This window comes from Terrapene carolina, unplaced genomic scaffold, assembly GCF_002925995.2.
Source record: "Terrapene carolina triunguis isolate 2854851 unplaced genomic scaffold, T_m_triunguis-2.0 Scaffold35098, whole genome shotgun sequence".
NCBI lineage: Eukaryota > Metazoa > Chordata > Testudines > Emydidae > Terrapene > Terrapene triunguis.
In genome coordinates, this window is record NW_020699449.1 from 6,880,628 (window position 1) to 6,904,764 (window position 24,137).

Below are 24,137 nucleotides of genomic sequence, written 5' to 3' on the forward strand. Positions count from 1 at the left end.
TCAGATGTCAAGAACTAGAACATTCAAAAACCAGTCGGAGAACACTTCAACCTCCCTGGACATTCAATTACAGACCAAAAAGTCACAATTCTTCAACCAAAAAAACCCTTCAAAAACAGACTCCAATGAGAAACTGCAGAACTGGAATTAATTTGCAATCTGGACACCATTAAATTAGGCTTGAATAAAGACTGGGAGTGGATGGGTCATTACACAAAGTAAAAACTATTTCCCCATGCTAATTTTCCCCCTACTGTTACTCACACCTTCTTGTCAACTGTTGGAAATGGGCCATCCTGATTATCATTACAAAAGTTTATTTTTCGCTGCTGCTAATAGTCCACCTTAATTGATTAGTCTCATTAGAGGTGGTATGGCAACCCCCATTTTTTCATGTTCTTCCTACTGTATTTTCCACTGCATGCATCTGATGAAGTGGGTTTAGCCCATGAAAGCTTATGCCCAAGTAAATTTGTTAGTCTCTAAGGTGCCACAAGTACTCCTGTTCTTTTTGCCGATACAGACTAACACGGCTACCACTCTGAAACCTATCTACAATAGGTTACTCTAAATATTTCAGTGTAAAATTAACTTAACAACTAAATAAGATCTGCATACGATGTTTTGCCGTTTTGTATCCTATATCACCTATTAAGTATAATGCACGCTTACGAGGTTCGTACATTTGATTCACAGAGAAATAGATGTCCTGGATTTTTCTCTGATTTCACTATGCTGCCTGTTAAAATCACATTACTGAAGTCAAAAAGCTTGGCTAAATATCACTAGCTCACAAAACATTATCTGTCCCCATAAGATCGTCTGTACCAGTTAAGATGAGAGTATTTCAAAACAGACATCGCTTATAATTTAATATCAGAAAGTGAAGGCAGAAAGAGATAGGCAGTATTACAAGAAACAGATCTCAAGGTGATAAATAGCTTTATACTTTTATCACAGGAAATCCAGTCTCTTAATTTGCTTTGTGAAGGCTGATTTAAAAAAAAAAAAAAAGTGTACATTTTTTCACTAGCTCCACTCTGAACTCAGCTGGGGTTACAGATCTAGAATTAACAATGCTCTAAATAGGGTTGTCAATTTCATTTCAATTCTTCTCATGCATCTTAATGCAGTATCGGGTTTCCTGTAGAAGACCACATTTCAATCCTTTTGACAAAACCCTTATAAAGAGATAATGTGTTCAGGAAAAAGAGTGTACTTGAATAATTTAAGAGCTACATATAGGCCTATGAAATATTAAAAGGGACTATAGTGTACTATGAGGAGTTTCACTAAGATGCTGGCTTGACATCAGTCTCACACTTGCACAATGTGCTGTTTGGCATCAACAATAGCAACAGCAATGGATGAAGTCACAGGATGATGGAGTGAACACAATGGAAAGGCAGAAAGGTGCTTTCCCTTGGTTAGCAGACATCACCTCATTATATAACCTGTATTGTACTAAACACCTGATTTAAGACACGGTAGGCACTAAAAGATAATTTTTTGTATATTCTCTACACTGCAGCTGATTAAAGACAAATATCTAGAATCAGCACAAAGAGTTGTACGTCTCTTGCATACAAGGTCATCAAAACATGCTTTTAAAATGTATTTGTTTTTTAAAGAAGCAGAAGAAAAAACATCACTGAAATGGAGAACCAATAGAAACTGCAGTGCTTTAAGAGAATTTGATCCTTTATTCCATGGGAACATGCTTGCATAAACAAAAATCATCCAGTACTTATTAGTGACCAAAACCCTAATTCACACAATACAAAAATTAAAATCTTAATAATAAAGCAGCACCAAAATGAACTAGATGTTTTCCAAACATATAAAGAGTCTACCACAAAGAGCTTACAATCTGTACAGATAAAATACAGACAAAGGGTGGGGGGAAATAAGCAAAGTAGTCAAGATCATACTTGGGACACATCTTGTTAATGCCCCTTTTATTATGGAGTAGGGGTCCATAGACTGGATATTGAATAAGTATATTAGCAAAACAACACTGGTATAGCCTGGGCAGAGGCCAAATGCCTAGACCACCTAGATCTTGCTGATATTATGCTACTAAGCAATACTCCTTTAAAGTTACAAATAAAGACAGACAACTTGGCAAAAATACCAAGCCAAGAAGGGCTCAAAATTAGTTATGCTAAAACAAATATCCATAAAACCCAAATGTCAAGTAATAACATCACATTTAAAATTCAAAAATATCAAGAAAGTAGAACAGTTCTTCTACCTGGGCAGCACCGTATTGGCCAATGGAAAACTCAAGAAGGAAGTAAGGTTAAGGATAAGGAAGGTATTCAACAACATTTATTAAACTCAACAATGTGCCAAAATCAAAAATATACAGCACCAGAACAAAAACTGAATTTTCAGTTCAAATATAATCTTGGTGCTACCATATGGCTGAGAAGGCCGGAAAGCTACTAAAATGTTAGACAGAAAACTAGGGGCCTTTGCAAACAAGAACCTACAAAAGATTCTGGGCATGGGCTGGAAGGAGTTCATCGCCAACATAGAAATAAGAGAAATCCCCAACCAGCAGCTCATTTTCTCCAGAATCAGAAGGAAGTTCTGGATACATTTGGGGCACGTACTCCAGATGCCAACACACAGGCTCCCACATGAAGCTCTCCAGTGGAAAACAACTGATGTGAGGAAACAAGAGTGCCAAAGAGAAAGTGTAAGACGAACGCTTAAAGCGGGATGGACAGAATAATCAGTCTCAACAGAATGGAGCAAAGGGAAGCAGTAGCAGCAGCAAATAACAGAGAAATGGAAGAGTCTGGTTTTCACTCTGTGTGCCAACACAGGGTTGGATGTAAATTTCAAAAGGAGTGGGGGAAATGGAAGGAGGGAGTCGTACTAAGAGAAAAGGGCCATTGAAGGGGCAGGCAAGGCGTGGAGATGGAAAGAGAAGATTGGAGAAGAACATGGAGGGCAGGGGGAGAGAGGGAGAGAGAACAGGAGAAGGTTGGAGGAAACAACCAGTCTGAAGAGAGATGTACACAGTTCAGACTGAAATGTGCAGACTGCTGATGTCAGTGGGTTCCAAGAGATGTGAATGTGCGTCATTGCCTACCCATCTTTTCCACTGATGCAGCCAAGCTCCTTAGGTGGAAGGGGGAGGTAGTATCTGCTCCTTAGAGTGGACTCAATCCCAATCTTTTGCTTTGTCCCCAGCAAACATGACAGAAGGAGGAGGGACCAGCTGGGTCTGGTACTCCGGAGAGAGAATCTTCAGAGAGGGTTCCCCCCAACACACACACACACACACACACACACACACACACACACACACACGTGGATTTGGTGGAGGTGGGAAGAACAGGATGGCTGCTATCACTGATGGAAGTACCTACTCCTTCAGCTTATTTGCTATGGACGGGTATCTTCTTAACTTATCAAGGAATAACTAGGGGATGAATCAGATTTGCAGAATATTTGTCAATGACGATGATCCACGAGGCAGATGGAACTGGCTTGACTCCCAGGTAAGAGGTTGAAATTCCAGGGTCGGACGGGTTCAAAAATACCTTTTCATTTGTAAACCAGGCCAGATTGATATGGAAATCAATGAAAGGCAATAAACAAGGAATTCTCCAATGCCATTTTTACACCATCAAATTTCAGAGTAAAATCACTATCTATAGCATTCTCTCCCAGGCACCACTACTTTAGGGTCACCCAATTATGTGACTTCTTTACAGGAAGGAGCATATTGGCTGCAAAACCTAAATACAGCTTTGATGAGCTTCAGCCCTTTCTCTCAAATGCTATACAGAGGACTCTTGTAATTGCTGTAGCTTTAAGGTTTAAAAAAAAAATGGAAAACCATTTTATAAAGGAACAGGAAAAATTCTCACACATGCCCCATATTCTGAGATAGCTTAAAAGCATCTTACAGTGGAAACCAAGATAATGAAAAGGACTTCAGTTTTCATCAATGGCCTGTAAACAAGCAGTTTCTTTTGAAGAGTAAAGTAAGAACCACTGAAAGTCAACAGAATTAAAACAAATACAAATTGAAATAACAAGGGGCCTTTTTCTCCAAAGTGCAAGGCACATACAAATGTTTAGAGTGAGTATAAAATGCTACCAGTTCAGAATACCTGTGGCTTACACCCACCTTAGACAAGGGGAAATAACTACCCAGAGTCCAAGGCAGTGGAGAATCAGACCCAAAGTTTGATATAATTTTATGTTAGTTAAATAAAGACCAGTGGAGAAGTTCAGAGCAGAAGACAAAACAAAGAATGCTTAATCAGTTACCGAGGTAGCTGATGTTTGTTTGTTGAAGGATCTCTTTTTTTCTTGGCCTTCAGTAAAAAGAGTCTAGGACTGATTCTGCTTTTTACTCAAAGCTTCGAATGACCTCTGTGTTACTAGCCAGGTAAGTCAATGGGGATTTTTCATGAGTTCCAAAGTGTTTTATTGTAGTGAGACACATCAGTGTATCAGTTAAATAGCAGATCTGTCCTCCATCGGGAAAATACATTACACTCAGACTTAGAGATTCAATAGACATTTTTCATCTTTGATTGCTATGGAGCATGATCATACAAAGGTCTTTATGGTATTCTGACAGTGCCTTGACTATTCCAGGTTTAGTTATAAGTGAAGAGAACACAAAAGGGGTTAACTCTTCAGACCTATTAGCTGGCATTGACAGGAACTGGAATGGGGAGATCCACTGTTCTCTCTCAGTATAATTCTCATCCTGGTAATAAAGAGAATTTGAAAGAAAACAAAAATCATCATTCACATGGCACTCTGACAGGTCAAGTTGGCTGACAGCAGATGAACGAATAACAGAGGAAAGAAACCGTTCTGAAGGGCCTGTTCAGCTTCGTCTATTCACTGGTGAGAAAATTCACTAACGAAAGAAAAAAGATTTGCACATTTCATTGCAAGTGCAGGACGTTGTTATGCTGCCTCTGAGACAGACAGGGTGTTTGAACTGTTCTCTCTGTTGCACCTTGGAACTGGGTTGAACTTTCAAGGGCTACTGACTTGGTTTGTGGGTTTTTCCCCTCCTAGCATGATCCATCTCCTATATTTTATAAGGTTGTTATAACTACAGACCCTACAATGCCCTATGCCTACAAGAGGACAGATCCTCTGCTGCTGTAAATTGGCATAGTTCTGTTGCATGCTAATTTTCACCAGTTGAGGACCCGGCCGAGGCAGAATGATTTTTCCTCTGTAGCCTTTATGGGGTTTTTTGAAACAGCCTTTGAATAACGAATACTAATTTTATATAGGGAGGAGGGATAGCTCAGTGGTTTGAGCATTGGCCTGCTAAACCCAGCGTTGTGAGTTCAATCCTTGAGGGGGCCATTTAGGGATCTGGTACAAAAATCTGTCTGGGGATTGGTCCTGCTTTGAGCAGTGGGTTGGACTAGATGACCTCCCGAGGTCCCTTCCAACCCTGATATTCTATGATTCTATGATCTACTGATTATATTATTATATATAAACCTCAGTCTGTTTGTCCTTCAGTGTTCATTTTTACTCTAATTGGAACTTATGTATCACCTTCCAAAGATCTGTCTCTGAAGGAATGTATTGAGCATCTTTCATATTTAGCTCTGCAGTCTAAAGACCCATTCATTTGATTTGATTTGAATATTAATTTCACTATAATCTTAGACCCCCTCTACCTTGCTGTGCTTGATTTTCTTCCCCCATCTTTTCTTTCTTTTCTTCATTCTTCAAATCTCAGCTTGAATATCTCAGAGCTTATTCATTATAAGGGTCACAGCCTTGGATCTACGGTAGTTATTTCATCACAGTTGTTACTTTCTGAATGTTTCTTTTACTGATTATTCCTCTGCTTCACCATCCTTTAACTCTTCCCTTTGTCATGAAATTCTGCTCTCATCATCTTTTGAGCTCAGCAGCAGAGTGCTAAATTCTGAATTAAGCATTTGCTTGCTTACTTTGGAGGACGAGGCTTCCGATTTTTAAATTTACTGTGAGTCACTTCACTAGAGACAAAGAGGCACCTTTTAAAATTCAGAAAACATCTCTCTTCTGTGCTCAGCCACAAGTACTGACTTTGCCAGGAAAACTGTGGCTGTTACTCCCCAGGGAAAATTATGCATGACCAGAGGCAGGGCATTTTCCATCACAAACCATCTCTAGAATGTACAAAAGAACACAAGAACAGCCATACTGGATCAGACCAATGGTCCATCTAGCCCACTAGCCTATCTTCTGGCAGGGGCCAATGCCAGGTGCTTCAGAAGAAATGAACACAATAGGCAGTCATTGAGTGGTCCACCCCTGTGATGCACTCACAGTTCCCGGGAAACAAAGGCTAGGGACACTCAGAGCATGGTGTTGCATCTCTGACCATCCTGGCTAATAGCCATTGATGGACCTATGAACGTATGTTTCTTTTTTGAACCCTGTATAGTTTTGTCCTTCACAATATCCGCTGGCAAAGAGTTCCACAGGTTGACTGTGCATTGTGTAAAGAAATGCTTCATTTTGTTTGGTTTAAAAACCTGTTGCCTCTTGTTTTAAACCTGCTACCTTCCACTGAAAAATTATCTGGGCCTGAGGATGAGTGGAATGTGATACAAGACATTTTTTCCTACTCCTTACACAAACTGAAGCACTGGAATCTCTTGTCATTTAACCAACCAGTTAGGTTTCCCTCACTTGCGAGATTTGAAGCAGAGAGTCTTGTAGGACATGCTCCCTTTTGGGGGAAATGTTGTTCATCCTTGTATCAAAACCTTGTAGTGTCCACTAATTCTGACACGAGCAGCTCTTAAATACTGCTAATAGTAATTTTCAAACCTGGATGCTTAAAAGTACACTCCATAAATTCATATTTAGGCACCTAAATAAAAGTTACCTGATGTTCAAAGGTGTTGAGCAGCTGCAGCTCCCATTGATTACTGCACAGTTTGGGGTGCTCAGCATTTCTGAAAATTACCCAACATACACTACCAGAATAATTCAAATGGAAAGCGTAGTGATTAGACTTAAACATAGAAAAGGATGCAGGGATAGATGGTCCAGGGATGAGGAATTCGTATTTGGAAACTGAACTGTAAAAGGTGTTTTGAAAAACAGAAATCAATCTGGTTACCGAAAGCAACGCATTCGTTTCTGAATCAACTTAAGACACACTGAGTTGATGTACAACAAGAAAGAGAGGGAAACAGCCCTTCTGTGGAGACCACGGAGTCCACCTTTTGCTGGCGTGAGACAGAAACTTCAAAAGAAACATGAGAAATATAAGAGCATGGTGAGTCGAAGAAGGAGAAAGGTGATACAAACATAATCCACAGTTTCTGGTGCAACACATGCTGCCTACCAAAGAGTCAGAGGGCAAAAAGGATACACAGTCCAAACATGTCCTCCCTCCCCACACAGTCCTCCCCGCCATGACATTGCTTGTTTTCTCTAATGACATGAAGGAGACCTCGATCAAGCACAAATAGCTTAGCTTAAGACCAGTTACTAGATATACACCATTTCTTTTGTTTTAATCTGATTTTTTCCTCTATTTTTAGTAAGTCTTGTATGCAAGTAGATCATTGGTCTTTTGGGGTGCTTTGAGATATAGTCACTTTGGTGCATCCTTGTAGGTAGAAAATGGTACTTTATCCTAAAGCATTCAAGTGAGGCAGCCCCCTAAGAGATGCCAGCTAGAATCCAACTAAGGTAAGTAGAGGAACAGGGTACGTGGTCTGATCATGAGTGTGGCAGGAAAAGTTAAAGGAGTGTAAATCTCACTTCAAGTACTGATCTTCCATTCTTTCTCATTGCAATACAATATCCAAGAGTACGAAGACATTTTGTGATTTGCCCCTATTCTATCCTGGGTTTCAACATCTACGCTATATGGGCTCCTGTCTGTATTTTTAAACATTATCTACTTTATGATGCAGACATATGACCCAGGTTTTCACCGGTCTTTCTGGTAATTTAGCTTCTGCCACAGATAATACAGACAGACACTGTATTGCAGGGAATAAATGAATGTAAAAAAATGCTTCGAATTGAATTCTCACATACATAAAATGCTTTTTTGGACCCAAATGCTGGTTGCGTTCTATGTCTTCTGTTTCACTGCCTATTAATGGATGCATTATTTATTGGCTTCAACATTTAGAAGGGTAGTGTTACTTTAGCTTCTGGGCTAAAATACAGGCTTGTTCATTCTGTGTCTAAACGTTCCATTTACCATCCTAAGTACATTGCCAGTGTAAAACAAAAAAGTATTAACCACATTGGTAAAATAATGGCTAGGTTGGCCGGCTGATTTAGCTTTGGCATTGATGATGGCTCTTCTGCTTTGCTGCTATGACTAGCTGTTACACAAATCCTCTAGATTTTTGCCTCAAGAAATTTCACAGGAAGGCCTGGCAAATGGAAAGAAGTCCAATTTTATGCACAACTCACCCACTTTGCTGTCTGATATTTTTTAAAAAGCCAGTGGCAGTATACTTACAAATATACAATCACTGAAGGATCTATATGTAAGATACCATAAAAACACACAAAAAGATACCATGATCAATGTTGGGGATCAAACCCTGACCTCCAACATCAAAAGCACATGTCCAGATCATCTGAGCTAAAGGAATAACTCCATTTGAATGTTGAATAAGCAGCAGGAACTTATCCTCATTTTGGCCTACCACTAGAGCTCTGAATTATATCTTTATTCATAACCTTCAAGATCATCAGATTCAGGGCTCCAAGCAGATCTCTTGAATTGGATTCACTCCCAGTGCCTTCATAGTGATCCTGCAGGGTTCACACTTCCCTTTGAACTGGTTTGGCCAGACTAATAAGCAGACTGAACTTTTGCCTCCCCCTCCAGTCAAACTGAACTTTGATACTGGAGACTGGCCTGCACACATTCCTGTTTTGATGGTGGTGTCTTTCTCTGCCAGACAATGCTGCTGCTGCTGCTATCTACTTTGGGTCTCCCTGCTAGTGGTAATCTGTTTATTACAGAGGGTACAGAATGCCTGGATGATTACTGGATGGCCTGTGATATGCAGGAGGTCAAACTACATAATCACAGTAGTCCCTTCTAGCCTTATAATTAGGGCTGTTGATTAATTGCAGTTAACTCACACGATTAACTAAAAAAAAATTAATCGCAATTAATCACAGTTTTAATGGCTCTGTTAAACAATAGAATACCAATTGGAATTTATGAAATATTTTGGATGTTTTGCTACATTTTCATATATATTGTATTCTGTGTTCTAATTGAAATCAAAGAGTATATTATTTTTTATTACAAATATTTGCACTGTAAAAATGATAAAAGAAATAGTATTTTTCAATTCACCTCATACAGGTACTGTAGTGCAACCTCTTTGTTGTGAAAGTGCAACTTACAAATGTACTTTTTTTGGTTACATAACTGCATTCAAAAACAAAACAATGTAAAACTTTAGAGCCTACAAGTCCACTCAGTCCTACTTCTTCTTCAACCAATCGCTCAGACAAACACGTTTGCTAACATTTGCAGGAGAAAATGCTGCCCTCTTCTTATTTACAATGTCATCAGAAAGTAAGAACAGGCATTTGCATACCACTTTTGTAGTTGCAAGTAGCAAGGTATTTATGTGTCAGACATGCTAAACATTTGTGCGCCCCTTCATGCTTCAGCCACCATTCCAGAGGATGTGCTTCCATGCTGATGATGCTCGTTAAAAAAATAATGCGTTAATTAAATTTGTGACTGAACTCCTTGGAGGAGAATTGTATGTCCTCTGCTCTGTTTTACCTGCATTCTGCAATATATTTCATGTTATAGCAGTCTTTTTTCATGATGACCCAGCACATGTTCATTTTAAGAACACTGTCACTGCAGACTTCACAAAACACACAGATGGTACCAATGTGAGATTTCTAAACATAGCTACAGCATTTGACCCAAGATTTAAGAATCTGAAGTGCCTTCCAAAATCTGAGAGGGACGAATCGTGCAGCATGCTTTCAGAAGTCTTAAAAGAGCAACACTCTGATGTGGACACTACAGAACCTGAACCACCAAAAAAGAAAATCATCCTTCTCTTGGTGGCATCTGATTCAGATGATGAAAATGAACATGCGTCGGTCTGCACTGCTTTCGATTGTTATCGAGCAGAACCCATCATCAGCATGGACGCATGTCCCCTGGAATGGTGGTTGAAGCATGAAGGGACATATGAATCTTTACCACATTTGGCACATAAATATCTTGCGACACCAGTTACAACAGTGCCATTGTGAACAAGAAGTGGGCAGCGTTATCTTCTGCAAATGTTAGCAAATGTGTTTGTCTGAGCAATTGGTTGAAGAAGAAGTAGGACTGAGTGGACTTGTAGGCTCTAAAGATTTACATTGTTTTGTTTTTGAATGCGGGGTTTTTCGGTATGTAATTCTACATTTGTAAGTTCAACTTTCAGGATAAAGAGATTGCATTATAGTACTTGTATGAGGTGAATTGAAAAATACTATTTCTTTTGTTCTTTTACAGTACGAGTACTTGTAATCAAAAATAAATATGAAGTGAGCACTGTATACTTGGTATTCTGTGTTGTAATTGAAATCGGTATATTTGAAAATGTAGAAAACATCCAAAATATTTATATAAATGGTATTCTATTATTAACAGCGTGATTAATTGAGATTAATTATTTTAGTTGCTTGACAACCCTACTTATAATCTACAAATGCCCAATGGTCTCATGCTTGGAGGCTTCAGAGGCACAATGGGAATTCCTAGAATAGGTTATGTAATGTTTTTAAATGCAAGAATAGGGTATAGCACTGCTGGTTGCTGCTACCCATTGGGAGAAGCACTAAAACTTCTGCTAGCATAGGGAGTGGAAGGGGAGTCCTAGGCACGTTCCTCCAAAAATATCTGCAGGGAGGATGGTCACAGTGGAATGATTAATTTATTAACCAGTTTGGTTTTGAGGTCAATAAAATGAAGAATAGTAGCTGAAGCAGCACTCAATAGGATTTTGTTATATAGATTAATTGGGGGAAACTCTTTCCCTCCTACCCTGTTGTAGATCATCCCATTTGATTGATCGCTACATGAAGATTCATGTAACCGTGAGCTTCCCGAATGAGTCACATGCAGCATAGCTAAATTCCCCACCATACAAGTTGTTCTCTCTGCAATTTGGTGCCAAGGCAGGTCAATGAACTCATAATTGGCTCTAATTAACACTCCCACTAGCTGTGAAGTTCTTTGCATGCTGCTGAGTGGCACTCACAGAGGTGCAAAATTCTTCCCTGCCTTTGAAAGCATCAAAGAAATGAAAATTAAATCATTTTCGATCTAATCAGCCAGCAGTCAGGATAATGGAAATAAGGAAGAAACCCACCTACATCCAAGGCACACTACAAGCAGTGATCAGTAACACTGAATTCCATTGTAATGGCATCCAATACATGTACTGGAAAATATTTAACCATTATTTATAACTAGGCTAATGTCTCTAATCCTTATAGTGTGGGAATTTTCTAGTTTGACAATTGCATATGCACTCAGGATGATATTATCTAATTCACTCTCTCAAGCATATTTTACTTTGCACTTACTTTATTTAAGTGCCTGTCCTCAAAGTAGCCCAAAGCACTATACAAACATTCACTAAAGCTCATACTGCCCCTGGGAGCCAGGTTAAAGCCAGGTCTAAGCTACAGACCTGCGAGCATAGCTATATCGGTCAAGGATGTGAAGGGGCCCAATCTCTGACAGGCATAGCTGCGCTGGCTGAAGTCCCTAGTATAAATGCAGCTACACTGGCAAACCTGCACTTCTACCACCACAGCTAGTTTCATTTGGTGAGGGGAGGGGGTTGTTATACTGAGTCAAAGTACAGCTTTGCTAGTATTAATGTGTCCACACTAGGAGTACTTTGCTAGCATAATATACTGATATTCCTATTGTGGTAAACACACTCCTAGTGTAGACATGACTTAAGTATTTTATACCCATTTTTACAGATGGGTAAATAGAGGTACAGAAAAAGTCAACGGAATTGCAACGGGTCACACAATGAGTCAGCACTAGAACAGAGAAAGAACCCAGGAAACTGGATTTCCAGGTTCCTGTTGTAACCTCTTGATACACGCTCTATGTTATATTACTCTATTAGAAGTCTTTCAACCACAGTTGCCAACTTTCACATGGTAAATAAGCACCCAACTTTCACAATAAGCCAAAAATCAAGCTAATCCCATTTCAAAACAAGGCCAAAACAAGCCAATCCCTAAGAACCCCAACACTCTATGTGACTAGATCCCCCTGATGTGCAGTCTGGGACTGTGGTGGGCCCGTTGTGCACCCCGACTCAAAAATCTAGTCAACAAGCAACTCACAAGCCAACTAAGCTAAAAACAAGCCCAATGTCTGCATTTTTCCTCCTGGGTTTGGCATGTCTGCTTTCAACATATGAATAAAATACAGGACTTTCAAAAAGCCTTTGATAACATCTCTCAAGGCAACTGAAGAAACCGAGTAGTTATGGTGAGAGGAAGAGTACTGTCACGGATCAGAGAAGAGTAAGAAAACAAATACTAACAACAAATATTGAATTTTCATCATGGTAAAAGTTCAACAGTGAAGTGCCACAGGTATCTGTAATAGGCCTGTAGCAGTTTATTATATGTTTTAGTGATCTACACAAGGGAATAAACAGTGAGGTAGCAAACTTTGTAGGACACAAAATTTAGGTTAGTCAAGCCTGGACAAGATTGTGAAGGAAAACAAAGCTAGGTGAATGGAAAACAACGGCACATGAAATGTATTCTTCATAAATGCAAAATTGCATATAATGAAGGGAAAACAGTGAACTGCTGATACACCTGACTGGGTTCTAAATTAACCATCTTCTCAGAAAAAAGACCTTGGCATCATGGTTGACAGCTCTATGAAGACCTCAATGTACAGCACACCTCAGAATCTTTGTTAGAATAGAAAAGGAATGGGATTGATCATGTATATTTTCATTATATACATCAGAGCTACCCCTTGTCCTGGAACATTGTGTTCAATTCTCACCACCCTATCTCAGAAAGATATAGCAGAAATAAGGGTTCAGAGTTCAGTAATGAGAATGATGAGAAACAGGGAGAAAAAACTCCACCTGAAGAAAAACTGAGACAAATAAGAGGAGATGATAAAGGTGGGCAAAATGACAATTGTTGTAAATAAAGTAGGTCATCCTCTCTTATAATATAAGAACCAAGGGCTAGCCAATGAAATCCGAAAGGCCGCAAATTTAAAACCAATACCTTTTTCCACACACTGCACAATTAGTCTGTGGAACTCATTACCACAAGGTATCGTTGATAACAAGAATTTGACTGGATTCAACATTTGTGTGACTAGTGAGATCATTAATGGTAAGAATGGGAGGAATAATAAAAATGCCTCCAGAACAAAGAGGGAGGGATGTAAATCCTAAAGGCCACAAGTGAAACACTAACTGAAGGAGTTAGGAAGAAACTTGCCCTCTGGGCTGATTTTCCCTTAGCTGCCTATTGCAGCATTTCTTGCAACTTTCTCTGAAGCATCTAATACTGGTGGGTCCCTGGCCTGATCTGGTAGGACATTTCCTGTGTTCCTATTTGTATTGCCATAAGCTTGGGATGATTGTACTATTTATGATTCTGAGCAGAGCAACAAGCAATGCAGAGACTTCTCAGTTACATTTTATAGTAATAAACATTTTCAAAGTGCAGCATACTATCAGCAGTTTGTTGATGCCAAGTGCAGTTTTGTTTGCTGTTTGTCGTTCTTTTAGTCCCTCTCCTCCCCCACCACCTCTTTTGAAAAACCAGATAAAGAAATATTGCTTTCTTTCGCCTCAAATATGGAAGGTTTTTTGTGTTTTAAAATTTACCACTAATTTGGGATGATCTTTGCCACTTATGCCTAATGCAATTTATACTGGTAAGACCTTTATATCGTAGCATTCTATCTCACAAATGTATAGTTGTAGAGGCTGGTTTTCAGATGTTCTGGGTGCTCAGTTCCCCCAGTTTCAGTGGGAGATGTCTGTGCTCCCTACTTCTCAAAAGTCAGGTCCCTACTGTGCCCATACATTGTTATTGCAATGTTCCATAGCAGATCAAGATACAGCTGTGGCAACGATTCAGATCATGAAGACAAAAAAAAAAAAGCAACCAAGAAAACAAAAACAAAAAAGACACACCACAGTCCCAGGAATAAGACAGCATTTGCTATGTCCTCCTGAAAAATACAAGATCCCCATCTCCTGGTACTCACTGCCATCTTCAAACAACTGCAAACAGTTCTGCCATATTCCCAGCTCCTGGAAGAAGTCTATCACGGTGCTAGCCTACAAAAAAGGCAAGTGAGACAACCCCAGTAACTGAAGACCCATCTCTCTCTGCTCCACCACCTACAAACTATATACCTGCTGCATTGTGGCTAGGATTACAGAGGATCATTCCTAAAGTGCAATTTTTCCTGAGTAAGGACTGAATAAGGACTTCAGGGTTTGGTCCACCGGAAGTAAATAACCTGAAAAAAAGGGGTGTGGAAACAAAGGCTGAAGGAAGTAAATATGTGGACTCTAGGAGACCCTTGCAACCAGTGGCAGAGCTGCTTGATGGGGGTGAGGGTGGAGATTTTCTCTCCCCCCCTTTGTATTTCTCTCTGATCTTCTGGCAGGTACTCCGAATGAATTTTGCAAGGAGAGAAGAGCATCCAAAAAAGGACATTTCCTTTTTTATTTCCAGTAACTATTACACTTGCTTGTTTCTTGACTTCTTTGAACAGGAAATTGTACACTTTCCAATCTGTACAGGCCCACAGCTGTGCTTGTGAAGAACCTTTGATAGAGGATTTGTTAAAGGAAGGTATATATTCCACTCAAGAGCTCTGAAACGTTTTGCGTGAAAGGCACTTTACTAAGTGTTTTGCCTTGACTTTCTGTACCTTCCAAGTCTTTTTTTTTTTTTTTTTTTTTTTTTTAATGTTCTGCATCACCGGCTGAACATCATGAGGATCCCACACAAGCCTCCATTCTTGAAATGTTCATTATTTATTTATCTGTCAGGTATGCAGTAGTTTAGTTTGCTCAGGGTCTGAGTGAGCCCAGCATTAATGGCTCAATTGTTATATAAGTGTATAGTTCCCTGGTTCACAAATTTGGTATTGAAACTAAGTTGAAAATTGTTATTTCCATATACAGTAGATTATCCATGCTATTAACATATGTAATTACTGTATTTGTTTCTATATATGTTAATAGCATGGATGATCTACTGTATGATATATCACACATACATATCAGGTGGACTCATTTACTGGACATAATGGTCTGATTCTGTACTGCTGTCATCTGTACCTGTGCAAAATGCTTGTAAAACGCTACTGTTTTTATCTGGCAATGTTTCAAGCCTGCTTTGAACAGGTGCAATGGCTATACACAAGGCAAAAAAGAGAAAGATCAGGCCTGATTTGTCATCCCAATTTGATAAATTATTAATTACTTGTTTTATTGTAGTGTCAGTAGGTCCCAACCTTTATTGGAACCACGCTCTGTATGTATTGTACATCCATCTACATAGTAAGAGACAATCCCCCCTGTCCTGAAGAGTTTACAATCTAATAGACAAGACAAAGGATAGAAGACAAAGTATTTCTATCCCTATTTTATAGATGGGGATATTGAGGCATGGGTAGATTAAGCGGTTTGTTCAAGGTCAAACAAGAAGTCTCCGGCAGAGCCAGGGACTGAATCCACTGAAATGTGCCTTAATCAAAAGACTATTCCACCTTGCGATCATACTTTTGAAAGGGCAAGAGCCAAGATGAAATTGAAGCAATATAACCATCAATGCCAGCAGAAAGAGGATACAAAGTAGTACAAAGATGAAGGAATAATCTTTAGTTGGTGAATTGCCAATCACACCCTACAGTTTTCTTTACTGTATTCATTATCTGAAAATATTCACAATAGACCCAATCCAATTCTCACTTCATACAATTTTTAAAAGACTATTGACTTCCACAGGAGTTGGATTTGGCCCAAATCATTTCTACAAATAATCCTTAATCTATTAGATTGTTCACAGGCCATCTGCTGAGTGTGTTAGAGATCCTATTTTGGGAAGTGTTCCACTTCCCCACCCCCTGTAGTCACAATAGCACCTGCCTGAACTAAACCCATAAAATAAAGCGGTCCATTGTATCTCCTTCAGTGCACACCCTGTGCTCAAGGATTGTGGTTAATGTGGGGCTGGGGAGGGGTGGAGAGCATATTATCCCCAAATACTCTGATTTTCAAATGATCAAACTCAAGTTTGAAAAGTACATGGGCATGGAAATGAATACCCGATGCCTCATGTCACACAATACAAGTCTTCATGAAATTCAGGTCTAACAGGAACAAATTTATCTCCTCTGCCCCCTTAACAGTAATACTTTGCATTGTCTATAGTATCTTCTGCCCAAAGATTTCAAATTGCTTTACACAGATGAATGAAATTAAGCCTCACAACACCCTCCCGAGGCAGGCAGGTATAATCCCTTTTTACAGTTGGAGAAACTAAGGTATAGACAAAGCACCTTGCTCAAATTCAGAGGAAATCTGTGATGCAGCTGGGAACAGAATACAGAGCTTCTGAATTCCTATCATGTTCTGGGGCCACAATACCATTCCTTCCACTCTGACAGGAACACTCAGCTCCAATACACACAAAGATGGGGCCAGCAGAACTCTGTGGAAACACTTGTCCTGTTTTTTCAGCATACTCAGATTTCCACTGCATAAAATTACATATTCTATAATAAGGGGGGTAGTGAATCACTAATGCCCTCAGTGTTCCAGATTTTGTTTCTGCCTCTGGAGGATTCTGTGGTAGGTTCTGACATTTGCAACTCAGGGCTTGTCTTCACTATCAGGGTAAGTCGACCTAAGTTACACTACTCCAGCTGCGTGAACAACATAGCTGGAGTCGATGTAGCTTAGGTCAATTTACCCTGGTGTCTTCACTGCACTGCATCTATGGGAGACACTCTCTGGACGACTTACCTTAGGCCTGGTCAAAAATTGGGGGGAGGGGGAGGAAGGGGAGAGGGGAAATCGATCTAAGTTACGCAACTTCAGCTGTGTGAATAACGTGGCTGAAGTCGATGTACTTAGATCTACTCACCATGGTGACTTCACCATGCATCTAGACTAGACGCGATAAATTGACCCCTGCTGGATCGATCGCTGCCCGCCGATCCAGCGGGTAGTGTAGACATACCCTTACTCTTCTTGGGGAGCTGGAGTACTGGAGTCGACCGGAGTGCGTGCTGCCGTCGATTTATTGGTCTGAGAATTCTGGAATGATACAGGCCCAGAGCATAGAATTACTAGGCAGGATTATACACACTAGCAGCTGATGCCCTTTCTAAAAAGTCACCTTTTTACTTTCATTTTGTTTTCTTCCAAGAAACTTTCTAAATCTTTTCTGTTCTTTTCCCTGCTCACTGACTTTTGCTAGAAATTGATTTCCTTATAAAATCATTTGGGTATAGTCATGGTGCTCCCAAGCAATCACAAACCATGCCAGTGCTCCAAGGATATACTGTATTGCTCTGAATTTACTGTAACTACACCCAAGACAACATTATGATTAAATCAATTTCTGGCAAGGAAAGAGAAACATCATGGACTACTAGTGCCGGTCATCTGGAGAAGGAACACATACTGCTAGCTAGTTACTGAAAAAAATACAGAGACTACTCGTTGAAACAACTTTCTAATCTTCAGTTTTATGGTCAATGAAAGCTCTTAAAAGTGAAGGCCAGTTCTGGGTATTAACTTTAACTCACTTTTGTGTTGTACAGACATCTGTCTTTTGGAGGGAAAATATATACTTTCTAAAAATAGACACCAAGTTGTGATGTTTGGATCATTTCCCTGCCTGAGGAGCGTTCATACTGCTGGAATGGCCTCCTATAATAAGAGCAATGCCACTATCATAGCAAAGAAACAAAAGACTCACCTTATTCAGGCCCTTATTGTACAAACACATATTCATGTACTTGGGGAGGCTCACTGAAGTCCATGGGACTAGTCACATACATAAAGCCAAACCAATGTGTCCATTTGCAAGAAGGGCCTAAATTCTCACTAAGTGCAAGTTTCTGTAACAGCATCTTCTACGGGCAGCTGGAGAAACACACAAAAAGAACCGACTGAAAGAAATCCTCCATTGATCACTACCCAGAGAAGGATAACTTATAGGACTTAACACAGAGGACATTCATTCAAAGAGCGGCCCAGGATAGACAGGGGCTGCAGAAGCTTGTTCATGCACCAAGAAGTGATGTCTGATGGTGCGGGAAGACTTCAGATTCACATAAATGTTTCTTAGATATTTTAACAGATGAACTGAAATAAGTCACCTCTCCCCCCAAAGGCTTCTAAAAAACAAAGGCCAGCTGGATCCAACAATACTATAGAAAATGAGCCCTGCTTACTTTATTCTTCAGTTTTATTTTATTTTTTTATAGTTCTTTGACTGTCTGCCACCTTGGTTATAAATGGAAACAATACAAAAGCTACCCAAAATGGATACAGCCAAAAGTCTACTGCCACCGTTGTGGCAAAACATGTTTTCAGGCAAACTGCTCCGATACCGAAAAACAAAAACCACAAATTAACTGAAAGCTAAACAATCAAACATGCTGTAAAAATGGACTCTAAGCTGCCAAAGCCAGGTTCTAGCAACCAAGCAAATGGAATTCATTCTAAATGAAAGACCCTCTTCTCAGAGAAAGCCCTGTCATTGCTTCTGGAAAGTTTAAATTTAGGAACCTGGAAAATGAGCATCACTCTCTTTTGGCCATTGCAACACAGTCCTGGACAAGCAGCGGTGTCAGAGATATCCAATTCTCAGTATAGTAAGGGCTTTAAAAAGATTGTCCCACCATGCCCTCAGTTTGCATTCTCGGATGACAACAGCCGGATTCTATACTCCCTGAAGCCTCCAGTTAACTGTAAGTAGAACACATTATGTAACTTAGCCTGAAAATGACTGAAGTTGGGATGATCATTCCAAGATCCACATTGGAGAGGAACAGCCATAAAAATCACACCCTCTCCCCTCAAATATACTCAACTGAGACTAAAAGTAAGTACCATAGAGGTTAAAAAAGTAAAACAAAAACTGTTTGGTGTTTGCACTAGAACCGTTCATGGGCACCTCCCTCCCCAGTAGATGCAGGTACTGTGGGCCAAATTCTGATGTAAACAGCAGTGCAGTAAATCTGGAGTAACTTCACCAGCTATCAGCTATGGATTTACTCTCTTTCAACTGAAATCAGAATCTGGCCCTGTGTTTTTAAGGTACAAGCATACTAATTAACCCAGCCACAGATTTAAATATTTTGATAGACAATGCATTTACCATAAAGTGCTACAAAAATGGTATTTTCAGGAGTGTGACCAGGGTGTGATTATTAGTGCTACAGTATGGGATGCGAGAGGCTTTACTACAGTACTCTATCCTGTATATGGAATAAACTACCATGTGAGTTGTCACTACAGGACTATGGACAGTATTGTGTGAAATGTACAAAGTCCTATGTAGGGAACAGTACAGAGCCACCCAAAGGAAAGCCCAGGAGATGGGGAGCGGTATGTGTACTCTGCACCATGCACTAGGAAGATATGGATTGCTTCCCTCATGTACCAGCTCCAGTCTGCAGGCTGGTCTGGAAGGGGGCAGAACTGGGTCCATGGCCTTGCCTCCTCCTTGCCTCCTTCTGGGCAAAGAGAGAAAAGCAGTCCCTGCTCAGAGAGACTGTTACACGTTCTCTGCCTTTGCATGAGCCACACAAAGAGGTTGAAGCTTCTTAAGCCCCTATATCCTACATAATGGCCAAGCACAATCTAGTTCTGTTTGTGTTACACTGTCAACTTGCCTGTCTTTTCAGGGAGCTTACCACACATTTCTGTCCTTTAGCAGTGTGCTTGGCTACAGATCTTAAATACCATACTAAGGAGCTAATATATAATACAGTTAAAATAGGACTGAGCTATTACAGCCAGTTAACTATAATAGTGATAAGTCACATTATAATGTACTACATCTGAAATTAAGAGAAGACGATCTTTTTGTTTGGCTATCCAGGATGTGTTTGCAGTCTTCGCTGTCAACCCTCATTACACGAGCCATCCATTCCTCTGTGGTCTGCCAGAATGCAAAGAAGCTTATTTCCATCATCGGCTGATGACCGTGTGAATTCATTTGGATTAATACTGAACAGATACAGAGTACAATATTCGTACCTGAAAGCCAGATAATGCATGAAAATAAGGCAAAGGGACAGAGACCAGGTTAAGTGAATCTATCACTGCATTTAGGATACCTGTTTCTAAGTGTGAAAAACTTTTCCTGGGTTCAAACTGTTACAGATTCAAAAGGTAGGTCAGGTTCCCTGAAATATTTGAGTATCTTTGGCTGTTTATGCATGGTTTTAATCCCCAATCCAGGGGGAAAAGTAGCTGCTGTTCACCCCCACGACTTCTGTTTTGGTGGTTTGTCCAAACCTGAAACGGGGGGTGAAACTGTGTGGGTGCGCATACATGCTCCTGACACCCAAAAGACTTTTGTACTCTTCTACCGATGCCTTTCACAGAATAGCTTCCGCCTTCAGCTACATGTCAGTATTGCCTACCAGTAGCACCATTTCATTGGAGCCAGAGAGTTGTGGGTTTGATTCATCATAAGAGAGATGGTTCATGGAGCACTAACTATGGTTCTGGGCAGAAAAGTTTTTCTGGTTTTTTTTAAATACACCCTTAAAGGGAAGTTGTGTTTTTTGCTAGATGAGCAGTGTTTTGAGACAATTCGAGATGGAAGATCTCAAAGGGTGAGAGCTACCCTATGCTCTCTCTCTCTCATGGATATTTTATACTGGATGGTTTGTTGTATTCTATAATCTACAGTAAAAGTCATATACATTGAAAATACATGTTTTGCTTTCTGTGTATAGAAAACACTACAGTGGCTATTGTCCTTCTGATAATCTGTTAACCAGTAGTTCCTTCTCCCTCTATTGTGCGGCCATCTAATTGGAAGTTTAAAATAATCCTGTGGATGGATGGACAATGAAAGAAAGAGTAACTCTGCTTTCTGGCCAGCATCTGTTCTCTTAATAACAGTTTTCTAAATGTCCAAAACTGTGAGCAAACTATTGCTGAATCCAAGTTAATTGCTCAATTTGTCTACCCAGCCACTGCACCACCAGTATCTAATAAAAGAACTTTGCAAACTCACTGGTGTCATTCGAATACAATGCAGTTTTGCATAGGTTACACCAATAGATACATGTCCAGCTATGAAAGGAATCTGATAAAATGGGTCAATTAATGATTTGACAAGTTGTGAAAAGGGTACTGTCAAGTAATTAGATATAAAGTGCACGGTTTTATAACTAAAGAAATCAATCCAAATGAGAACAGATTTGGGGGGGCGGGGAAGCTAAATCTTCCACTGCACTGTTGCTAACATATGTCCCAATCCTCCAATGTGCGCCACATGAATAGATCCCCTATGCCCCCATGGAGACTCCTTATCTATTCTGGAGCCCTGTGCAGGTGCAGGGGTCTGCCCATGCAGAGCTCACTGCAGGATGAGAGCCCTAGCTACAACAGTGTTCTGCTAGTGCATGAGAATTGCCACACAGCTTCACTTTCTAAGATGCGTGAGATGCAAGCAAACAGCAGAAGTAGTAAAAGGAAAATAAGATATCATTATTTCAATTATAGTCTAAGACGGTATTAGTAACCCAGTTAATATATTTTATGTGATTTATATCTTGCTATTGTTTTTTAACAACAATTTCCTTGTAATAAAATAATTTTTAAATGAAGATATTATCACATTGATAGGGGAATGCCAGTCAATAACTGAAATAGTATATAAAGGCTAGCGGAGGAAAAAGGAGGACTTTTAATTTTAATTGACAATATTGTGCTTTTCTCAGCAGCTGTGGATAGTCGAAAAACAAGTAGAACAGAGAAAGACATGCCAAAAGACTATAAATATGCAATTCCAAATCTAGTTAGTGCTTTTTTCCATTCAATTCCTACATTTACACAAAAACCTCACAACATGGAGTCGCTTAGTACCAAATTCCTTCAAATAGCAATGATTAAACATTTCTAATCACACCAATTCATTAAAAGATACAATTAAGACAAGAAACACTTTACAACTCCTATTGTTTCAGTTCTCATGTAGGAAAGTAAGTTACACTGTTGATTTCCCTTCTCCCGTCCCACCCACGGCCAATTCACATTGCACTTACCCAGACAGTGAACTTGACAGCAATTTCAAATGCCACAAGTGGAAATAGAAAGGTGAAGTCACCCACCAAACACTCCACAAAGACACCGCACTGTCCAATTCTCACTCTATGAGGTTTCTTTGATACCTGCAAAGAGATTTGGGTCATGTTCAGATAGGTGAAAATAAGCAGCACATTTACTTTCCACTTAGTCACAGACAGAATTAATATTGATTTCTGTGTTCTTTTACCAAGTGTTAGGGCTTAGAGCTAAGCTTCTGAAACACAGAAAGCCAGCCTTACTAGATGAATGGATAAGTACGTCTAATCTCTACATTACAGAAAGCTACTATGCTTATTAAAATATTTATTGTTTAAAACGGTTAGGTTCCATCAGTTGATGACTATGTTGTGATTCTGTCATTTCTGAAAGGCAAAGTTAGAGATGTGAACAGAAAATGACTTATTTTTATTATTACTACACACAGAGTTTTAATAGAGTCCACAGGGAAATCTCCCAAAAAGGGAATTCAGTACCCTGCAAAAAAAGCAATGCGCTCATTAAGCTGATCTCTCACAAATTAACAAGTTTTGATCTTTACAGTAACATAGGACTGCACCGCTCTGCATAAGCAAATCCATATGGAATTGCCCAAGTACCAGCTCTTGAACTTATTTAGGCAATTTAACAAAAGAAAAAAGGTTGTCTGTTCATTAAAATAACTTTTGAACTCTTCTTACCATTTTAGTGTCTTCATGACAGAAGCCTTCCATTCATTTATTTTTCCTTTTGGATGTGAATGCCCAACACTGCATTTTCTAAGTTTTGTGAACAGCAAGTAATTTTTAATAGGGTATTTTGTGTAATTCACAATCAACTCCAAGTAACTGGAAAATTTGGAGGGTTCATGCTACTTGAAGTGGGTGTGCAAGAGTTAGAATTTTTTAACGAAGCAGAGGAGCAAGTACACGTACATGTAATTTTGCAAGTGTACAAGTGGAGAAATGCTGAAATTCTGTCCTTGTATTTTTCTAATCAATTTGTGGACAGATCTAGCAATCTTTTTCTTCCTGTAAAGAAGGTTTTCCAAAACCATGGAAACAACAACAACAACAACTGGGAGAGAGAGAGTGCACATGCTAATAAATGGCAGTCTGGCACGAATATGCTGCCAGGTTGTCTACTGTGTTGTCTGCCAAGTGCCTGCTCCCGAGAACAGAGGTTGGTAGCCTTTGGCTCACTCTCTCTTGGAACTGAAATGGCCTCCAGAGGAAACAAAGAACAAAGCAGTCAGTGGGTCCTTTCTGTGTAAATGAGACAATTTCTGGCAGGTTTTTGCTATGGTGTACATAATGAACGAGGTACATATTATTGATAATCTGATAGTTCCTCCGCCGAGGACCGGCTCCAGGCACCAGCTAAGGAAGCAGGTGCTTGGGGCAGCCAATACAAAGGGGCGGCACTCGGTCCGCTATTGGGGCGGCACGTCCGGGTCTTCGGTGGGAATTCAGTGGTGGGTCCCTCAGTCCCTCTCTTCCTCTTTGAGAGGGAGTGAAGGACCCGCTGCCGAAGTGCCGCCGAAGAATGGAGCAGCGCGATTGAGCTGCCGCCGAAGTGCCGCCAGTCGGCTTTTTTTTTTTCTCTCTCCCTTCTTCACCGCTTGGGGCGGCAGAAAACCTGGAGCTGGGCCTGCCTCCACCTTATCCCTGGCTGTTTGTGCTTCTTCCCTATGATTGGCCACGTATTCTGGAAGACCGCATGATTAATTTTGTAATGAAAAACAGCCCTCTCACATTCTGTGTGGAGATG